This window comes from Mastomys coucha, unplaced genomic scaffold, assembly GCF_008632895.1.
Source record: "Mastomys coucha isolate ucsf_1 unplaced genomic scaffold, UCSF_Mcou_1 pScaffold1, whole genome shotgun sequence".
Lineage (NCBI taxonomy): Eukaryota > Metazoa > Chordata > Mammalia > Rodentia > Muridae > Mastomys > Mastomys coucha.
Genome location: NW_022196891.1, coordinates 5,858,472 through 5,866,782, shown reverse-complemented (window position 1 = coordinate 5,866,782; position 8,311 = coordinate 5,858,472).

The window sequence follows — 8,311 nt, the reverse complement described above, 5'->3', positions numbered from 1 at the left end:
TATATATATATATGTATGCCATTTCACACCAAAGAGCAGCCTGATAGTCAGAATGGGATGAACCTTGCCAAATGTGGACTTTATACTTGCCTCATAGCGGTATCTTTGCCCCTTACCAGATAATGGATCATCAGCATATTTTCATATTTATTGAAATACCAGTTACTTGATAGGAAATTATAAGTGGTAGAACATCAAGCAAACAAGCAAACAAACAAACAAACAAAAACAGGATTAGAGAGATTGCTTAGTGTTCTTCAAGCAGAATTTGGCTCAGGGACCAACTTCCACATATCTGTTAAAAGCTCTAATTCCAAGTTCAGTGGTCTAATACCATTTTCTAGCTTCCAACGGCACTGTAAGTACACAATGCACAGAAAGAAATGAAGACAAATTATTCATACATATAAAATAAAAATACATGAAATCTAAAAATAATCTTGCTCTTGATAATTATGTACATACACATATACCTATGGTATTGTATATCTTGTTGCTAAACTCCTTTCCCTGTATTCTTTAGAATATTGATTTGACTTATGAATGTTTTATTTGCAGTACTGGATACCTGGCCATGGACGTGAGAAACAGTTATGAGGGCACCAAGGAGAAAGAACCAATACAGAGAAGTTTATTGTTAAGTTTATGGAAAATTAAGACATTCAATTGAGGTCAATACACTCAGAAAGGCCAAATAATTCATTTGCATTTCTGAACAGTAGCATGTGGTTGGATTAGGCAGATAGAGGATTTCAAGCAAGGTACCACTATCATCCTTCATGGATAAGGACTCTGATATTTTTTGAGGCTTATCAGAATCAAGGACAAATAAGATGAGAAAGGAAGTGTGAGACTAGGCATGGAGTCAAGTGCTGCCTCTCTTACTCTCCTATCTGAAAAGGAAACAACTTTGGCTGGGATGCTGCCATCCTAACACTAAATAAATGTACTGATTTATGTCTTGCCAGGTTTGAAACCTCATATGAACATGGACAAAGCTCCTTACAATTGCCATAAATGAATGACTTTTGTAATATGGGAATAACAAAATTGATCAATACCAAATACTCACTAAGGATTGACAAACAGCTTCAATTTGAAAAGTAACAAAAGAATGAGCTACAGATAGACACGAGAGGAACAGTTAGGGTCTGGCACATACAAAACTCTCAGCTTCATCTTGAAAACCACTCATGTAAAAAAGTAAATGAATAAATAAATAAATAAATAGCAATAACATGAAACAAAACAAATAATTATGATTATTTTAGGTATAAACATTTGTATTCAGAGGCAAACCGAGTAGAATGAGGACCGAGTTAGTAAAATGTTAACAGTATTATCTTTCTTCTTTGACATAAAATCCTAAATCATCAATCTTTGTTTAGTTTACCTAGAGTAGTAGTTAAGTAATGGTGTATAGCAGTTATAAATATTACTTTATGCAGTTTAATATAGAATATTACAATATAATCTATGTGCAAGACTACTTACGAAGAATTAACTATAGGATGTGAGTTTTTCTTTTAATTTTAAAGACTCTAAAGAAGAAAGAAAAACATCTATTATATTCTTCATGAGGTAACACCTTACTATGTCATATATAAGTACTATGCAGTAAAACAAAATATATTAGAAAAAAGGAACCTTTACTCCAGATTACCTATAAGATGAAATTAATGTTGTTGATTAAATATGATATATGTGTTTTTTGTATTATAAAGACTTTGCAAAGAATAAGACAAAAACCTCTAAATAATACATTAAGAGAACTTGATTAAAATGTGTGCAAAATGGCAATAGATATGAAAAATACAGTTGTTTCTAAATTAAGTAATTGTAATGAAATCTGAAATAAGCAAATTTAATTTATGACTACAATCCAAGAGTCTTTGAAAACTCTAAGTCCTATGCCATGATTTCCTTTTTTAAAATTTAAAACTGATTTATACCAAAGCCTAGGCAAAATTCGTATTTTTAAAGCTGTGCTCTCCAGGACACCAACATTCTGTCTTTGGTATGCTTACTCTAATACCCTTGGGACAGCATTTGCTGCTCTTTCTGTTTTAGGGAATTGAAGAAGATAAGCATATGCATATAAGTTTCTAACTGCAGCCTTCTCCCTAGTCTTAATGCAATATCTATCAATCACATTCCAAAAGAACTTTATAAGGAGACTAAAGAAAAGGAACTATAGTCTGAGTGATTTAGCACTTGTCATTCTGACGATGTCTTCATAGTCCCACACATTGTATAATTTGTGCATATAGAAGTTACTTTGTCCTCAGATATTAAAATGGGATAGGCCACTAAAAATTCATGCGTCCCACACAGCTGTATTAAAAATCTAAGTGAAGAATAGAAGAACGTATTTTTTAATCATTCCTACATGGGTGTATTTCATTCTCCAAAAAGTGATTTAATACCATAAATTCCTTACCTTAAAATTCCAATGCTTTTAATAAAACATTGATTGAAAGGGTGGCAGTATAGTAGAGATGAGAAATGTCCCTTAAAGGATCAGTAACCAGACAGTTGGTCCCTCTATTGTGCAGCTGTTAGGAAAGGTTATTGTATCTATTGAAGCCTTGAGCTTCCCCCCAAAACTACTCTTAGTGGACTTTGAGGATATATAGCCACACCTCACTTCCTGTTTATAGTGAAAACTATGTTCTCTCAGCTTTCTGCTATGCCTTTCCTGCTGCCATGATTTTATAATTACTACAGAATATGCTCCTAGAACCATAAGCATAAATAAGCTTTCTCTTTTTAAGTAGCCATGGTCGTGGTATTCCATCATAGCAACAGAAAAGTAATGTATATGGTCATGTCTTTTTTTGTGGTGATGTTCTGTTACACCATAGGATTCTTACAGCATCACCTAAAGCCCTGATGGTGATTGCAGTGTGACGTTTAGGCACAGCTGCTGAGTGGGTTCCCTTCCAAGTGTTTGAGCTGTTTGGGAAGTTTTGTTCAATAAAGGCAAACCATTTCCAAATGACAGACATTCCTACCCATCTATACAGAACACTAAATAAATATTGCAGATATTGTTTTGTTATAACGTTTTACTCACTTTTACTTCTGCTCCATCATAGAAAAAAAAATAAAACACTTCTAAGACATTTGGGAGAAATCTCTGATATTTTATATTGATAAATATTACTACCCTGTTTAACTGTACTTTTCCAAATAGATGGCCTTGGTCAGAACATAGCACCACTGCCATCCTGAGAAAATGTACATTTATGTGTGATTAATTGCTACGTGTAAAGGATTAGTCATAGGATTTCGTACATCTTGCGCAAGTGCTCTACAACTGAGATGAAACCATATTTGGAAAAGAATCACATTTAAAATTGAGTTAACTGATTAATATTTTAATATCAACAATAATCCCAAACTTCTGTAGTAAATTGCTTTTTGTCTAGCATCCCAGGAGAATCCAGCCTCACACTCAAAATCCCATTTCACATCACTAAAGGTTTCTCCTCCTCTTTCACAAGTTGTCGAGACACAATCATTTCCCTCTTGGACATAGTTTATAACAAATAATGAGCACTAAAAGCCAGCATGGTTTATCAAAATGATAAATCACTATTTATCAAAATGTTTATCAAAATTTCAAGTTCCTTTATGGGGGTGTTGGGAACTTGTATATAACAACATTCACAGACTATCTGGCTGTTTACATCTATGTTAGATCTCTTGAGAAACATTGGAAAGATGCCTACAAACACTTTAAAAAATGTGAAAGCAGTGGGATTGCATTTGCATAGTCTCATCTTTCTCTTAAGAATCTAAAGACTTGGGATACCAAACTAAACAGAGCATTCTTAACAGAAGAATATCAAATTGTAAAGAAGCACTTAAAGGAATGTTCAACATTCTTAGTATCAGGCAAATGCAAATCAAAAAGACCCTGAGATTCTACCTTATACCAATCAAAATGCAAAAGGTCAAAAACTGAAGTGACAGCACATGCTGACCAGAATGTGGAGAAAGAGAAACAGTCTTCTACTGCTAGTGGGATTGCAAACTGGTATAACCACTCTGGAAATCAATCTGGTGGTTCCTCAGAAAATTAGAAATAGTTCTAACTAAAGACCCAGTTATACCCCTCCTGAACATATACCTAAAAGATGCTCTACTATACCACAGGGACATGTGCTCTACTATGTTCAACCTTATTTGAAATACCCAGAAGATAGAAATAACTCAGATATCCTTCAACTGAAGAATAGATACAGAAAATGTGGTTCATTTACACAATGAAATACTATTTAGCCATTAAAAACATGGACATCATGAATTTTTCAGGTAAATGAATGGAGCTAGAAAATATTGTCCTAAGTGACATAACCTAGACCCAAAAGTATATGCATGGTAAGTACTCACTCATAGGTGGATATTAGCCAAAAAGTACAGAATAACCATGATACATCTCACAGACTACATGAGGATTAACAAGAAGGAAGACCCAAGTAAGAATGCTCCAATTCCACTTAGAAAGGGGAACTAAATAATCAGGGGAAGCAAAAAGAGGGAGGGACCTCTAGAGAAGGAAGGGGAAAATGGAGCAGGCTCAGGTATGGAGGCAAACAGGAGAGAAACTAAGAATACCAGGAGAATGGATGAAAATTGCAATTGCAGGAGATGCAGAGCAAGAGGTGCTTCTAGAAAATCCCAGAGACCTGGGATGTGAGAGACTCCCAGGACTCAATGGGTATGACCTTAGCTGAAATGCCAACAGTTGGGAGTTAGAATCTGAAGAGAACTCCTCCAGTAGATAGACAGGGACCCCAATGGAGGGATGGTGTCACTGATCTACCTTCAGAATTTTTGACCCAGAATTTTTGACCCTGGCAAAAATGGAGCAGAGCTTGAAGGAAAGGTCATGTAGTGACTGGCCCAATTTTGGCTCTATCCAAAGGGTGGAGCACCAAACCCTGTCACCATTACTGATGCCGTGTTGTACAGACAGGAGCCTAGCATGGCTGTCCTCTGAGAGGCTCTTCCAGTAGCTGACTGAGACAAATGCAGTTACTTACAGACAACCATCAGAATGAGGTTAGGTACTCTTATGGGAGAGTTGGGGAAAGAATTGGAAGAGCTGAAGGGGATGGTAACTCCATTGGAAGAACAACAGTATCAACTAACCTGAACCCATAAGAGCTCCCAGAGACTAAGTCAACAACCAAAGAGCATGCATGGGCTGGTTTGTGACCCCTGGCACATACATAAGTGAGAACTGCCTTGTCTGGCCTCAGTGGGAGAAGCTGGACTTAATTCTGTAGAGACTTGATGCCCCAGGGAAAAGTGGTGCTAGAGGTGGGTGAGATAGAAGGATGAGGTGGATGGGGAGCACCCTATCAGAGGCAAAGGGGAGGAGGAGGGGATTGATAACACTTTGTGGGTGTGACCAAGAATGGGACCAACATAGGGAATGTAAATAAATAAATAATTTAATATACAAGCATAAAAATAGTTCTCAAAAATGAATCTAGAGAAAGGACTGAATGAGCTGAAGGGTTTTGCAAATCAGAGAAAGAACAATATCAACCAATCAGATGCCCCAGAGCTCCCATGAACTAAACCACCAACCAAAGAGTACACATGGAGGATTCCATGGCTGCAATTGCATATGTAGTAGGAGGTGGGCATTTTGGACATCAGTGGGTGGAGAGGACCTTGGTCCTGGAAAGGCATGATGCCCCAGTATAGGGAAAAACCAGGGTGAGGAGGTGGGAATGGGTCGGTGGGTAGGTGAGCATTCTCATAGAAGCAGGGGGAGGGAGGATGGGATAGGGAGTTTCCAGAGGGGAAAACAGGAAAGGGGATATAATTTGAAATGTAAATAAATAAAATATCAAATAAAAATGAATCTAAAGTATTTTTTATCTTGAAAGAAAGGTGGTGGCATTGTTTTAATTTTCCTGCCCCCCCCCAAAAAAAAAACATAATTCCAAATATTTCAGAAAACTAACCAGTACCTTCAGAGCTCCCAGGGACTAAACCACCAACCAAAGAGTACACATGGTAGGATTCATGGTTCTAGCAGCATATGTATAGCAGAGGATGGCCTAGTTGTTCATCAGTGGGAGGAGAAGCCCTTGGTCCTGTGAAGGTTCTATGCCCCAATGTAAGGGAATGCCAGGGCTAGGATGTGGGAGAGGGTGGGTTGGTGAGCAGGGGGATGGAGGAGGGAACAGGTTTTTTTTTTTCCCACAAGAGGGGAGAGAAGGAGAGGAGATTTCATTTGAAATGTAAATTAAGAAGATATCTAATAAAAATACAGTAAAAAAATAGAAATAATGTTTCTATAAAAATGCATATTTAAAATAAATAAATAGTATGATAAAAAAGAAAATGACTAGTAATTGTGTGAATTTGTATGGGAGAAGTGTTTTGTTGTTGCTCTTGTTTTATTTTGGTTCTTTGTTTTGACTTTGTAAATATTTTATTTAATTGTTTTTGCATTGCTATATTTCTACCTGGCGTATTCACAATAAGGGTGAAATCTGGATAGATTTACTTCATCACTTTAATGGTTATAAAATTATGTAAAGTCCCAATGGCGGAAACAAGACAGCAAACTTCTCTAAGCATGCAAAGTGAATGCAAGAAAGGAGTGCTGTGCTGATGTTGATCATTGCAGCTCATGGTCCTGCTCTAAACAGTGAAAGCAGTGTGTGTTTCTCCATGGTAACACTGAGATTCTGTACTTTCAGTCCTTTTAAAAAAGTTATACATTGTGAAATGATTTGAGTGACAGGAGAATTTTCAGGCTTCTAATCTCTTAACACCAACTCTCTATAAGCAAAGCAAAAATTACAACGTTGGTTTACTCATTGTAGAGGGGAAAAATACCAAACTATAAGTAAAATAGGATTTTTTAATTAAATAGAATGACTGTTTCAGCAAACCTTCATGCATTCCTAGTATTCTGTGAAAGTTTTGCTAATATAGTTAATCAATATCTCATTCTATTTTCCCTTTAAACTATGTAGCACATTAAATAAATTACCTACTAAGGGTTTACTTGACAGAATATGAATATACAATACGGTATTTTGTACTGACTGAAGAAACAAAAATTCTGATATAATTTAGAGAGAATTGACTACATTTCAGAACTTACACAGCAGAGGAAGCATAGGATAATTTTGCTAGAGACCATTCCACATTATATCTGGGGAAAATTTTTTTTTGTATATTTTCCTAAATGAAAATTTAGGAAATGTATAGTTTTAGAATGAAGGACTGTTCATTTCAGATACAATAATGAAGGTGATGGATGATGGAGTAATGGTGTGAACAGAGAAAATTTCAAGGTAGAGTAGTATTTAGCTTGTAGCATGGATATTGCTATCTACTAACCTATTTTTATTTTTTTATGTTTTTGTTTTTGTTTTTTTGCTTAAAGTGATAATTAGGAAAATTAGAGAAGACTTAACATATACATTTTTTCTAGAAATGCTTGTATGATGCTATAGAAAAGAAAGTAATGAATTCTGAAAGCTCTTGTACCATACAAAGGAAGATATTTTTCACCAAGAGAATAGATAGGATAGCTTAAAAGCATCTAAAGAAATGTCCAGACATTAGCAATGCAGGCTCAAATTGGTAAAATAATGGACTCATTTGAAAATCTTTCCATGAGAGGAGAGAACTACTACAGTGTATCTGTCACAGAAGAACCCACATAGTAAAGTTGCTTACCCAAGACCTACTTCACTTTGGTATATTATCCAGGAATTCCCAGCTTGCCTCAGGTGCTTTTACAATGAGTCCAATTATTGTGTCAGCTTACAGCAATCCTTTGCATTTTAAATCTGATATACTTTTTTTTCCAGAAATGTGGAAGGCAAAAAAAAAAATGAGAATCATGGAGACTTCTATCCAGATTTACAGGAAATCCCAAGAGTTCAATGAATGACATGGTCAGTTCTCAGGAGGAAATGCCTGAGAAGGCAATATTTGATGCATTGAGTATGAAGTTAAAGTGAGCCTGGGATAATAGAGATGCCAGAAATGTGAAACATCTGCTGAGAAGAGTTGCTGGTAACAGATGGATTCAGCAGAAGAGAGTTGTTTCAAAGAGCATTGATAACTGCCCATGGTCATGAAATTCACATCAAATTATTGTATCTCCTAGATGTTGGGCAAGGAGTTACAGGGTGCAATGAAAATCCTCCTGAGTTTCAACCTTGCTTTTGTTTGATTTTCCATTGGTCGTCTCGTTTCATAAATTCATTGTTTTTAATAGCTGAGTAGTACTCCATTGTGTAGATGTACCACAAATTCTGTA